The following is a 1,752-nucleotide window of genomic DNA, read 5'->3' as shown; positions in this document are numbered from 1 at the left end:
TATACTAGGAAAAGAAGTAGAGATTCATCAGCTGATTCCTGGTGAAATTTACATATTTGCAAACAAGGAATCCACTGATGCTAAATTGGCTTACCCAAGCTTGATTAGTCTGTTTTGTAAAGATATGGGGGTAAAGATTGGCGTGGATGAATATATCCCAGTTGAACGCCCAATCACCAAAACGGTGATGAATGGACCTCAAGTTCAAGACAACCCTATTAAGAGGAGGGCGCATGAGCTCTTCCTAGAAATTCCACAATTTGAATATTGGGCCCGCTTAGAAGCATCTGTCACCAAGCTGCAAGAAACTATGGATCAACTCAAAGAAGAGCAGCAGAATCAAAACAGCATGCTCTGCAAACTGCTCAAAGAACAAGAGAAACAAGGGCGTGAGATACAAGAGCTAAAGCGCCAGAAGCTGCCCCTTGAAGAGCTAGACATCCCACAGATTGAAGGAGCAAGTATCTCTCAAAATAAAGGTTGTTGAGTCCTAACTCTGTGATAACTTTTGTTATTAGAGACCTATTTTAAGAGTTACATGAGCATTAATATTAGAGTCATTTATTTTTATGCCTTTAATTTCCTTTCTTTTATTGTTATTTGTCTGCTTTTATGTTTAGTTTCTGTCTTGTTTTTATCTTTATTATATGATTATTAGTGTTTAGAGTCTATGTCTTAAAGCTATGAATGATTCCATGAATCTCTCACCTTTCTTAAATGAAAAAATGTTTTTATTTGCAAAAGAACAAGAAGTGCATAGTTCAAAATTTATCTTGAAATTAGTCTAATTATTTTGATGTGGTGGCAATACTTTTTGTTTTCTGAATGAATGCTTAAACAGTGCATATTTTTTATAGTGAAGTTTATGAATGTCAAAATTGTTGGCTCTTGAAAGAATAATGAAAAAAGAGAAATGTTATTGATAATCTGCAAAATCATAGAAGTGATTCTTGAAGCAAAAAAAGCAGTGAAAAAAAAAGCAAGCAGAAAAAGCCAATAACCCTTTAAACTAAAAGGCAATGGTAAAAAGTATCTGAGGCTTTGAGCATTAATGGATAGGAGGGCCCAAAGGAATAAAATCCTAGCCTAAGCGTCTAAATCAAGTTGTCACTAACCATGTGCTTGTGGCGTGAAGGTGTCAAGTGAAGAGCTTGAGACTGAGCAGTTAAAGTCGTGGTCCAAAGCAAAAAGAGTGTGCTTAAGAGCTATGGGCACCTCTAACTGGGGACTCTAGCAAAGCTGAGTCACAATCTGAAAAGGTTCACCCAGTTATGTGTTTGTGGCATTTATGTATCCGGTGGTAATACTGGAAAACAAAATGCTTAGGGTCACGGCCAAGACTCATAAAGTAGCTGTGTTCAAGAATCAACATACTGAACTAGGAGAATCAATAACACTATCTGAATTCTGAGTTCCTATGGATGCCAACCATTCTGAACTTCAAAGGATAAAGTGAGATGCCAAAACTGTTCAGAAGCAAAAAGCTACTAGTCCCGCTCATCTAATTAAAACTAATCTTCATTGATATTTTTGAAATTTATTGTATATTCTCTTCTTTTTATCTTATTTTGTTTTTAGTTGCTTTGGGATAAGCAACAATTTAAGTTTGGTGTTGTGATGAGCGGATAATTTATACCCTTTTTGGCATTATTTTTACATAGTTTTTTAGTATGTTTTAGTTACTTTTTATTATATTTTTATTAGTTTTTATGCAAAAATCACATTTCTGGACTTTACTATGAGTTTGTGTAT

Source organism: Arachis ipaensis, chromosome B6 (assembly GCF_059453495.1).
Source record: "Arachis ipaensis isolate K30076 ecotype BB chromosome B6, ASM5945349v1, whole genome shotgun sequence".
NCBI lineage: Eukaryota > Viridiplantae > Streptophyta > Magnoliopsida > Fabales > Fabaceae > Arachis > Arachis ipaensis.
This window is presented reverse-complemented; position numbering follows the sequence as displayed.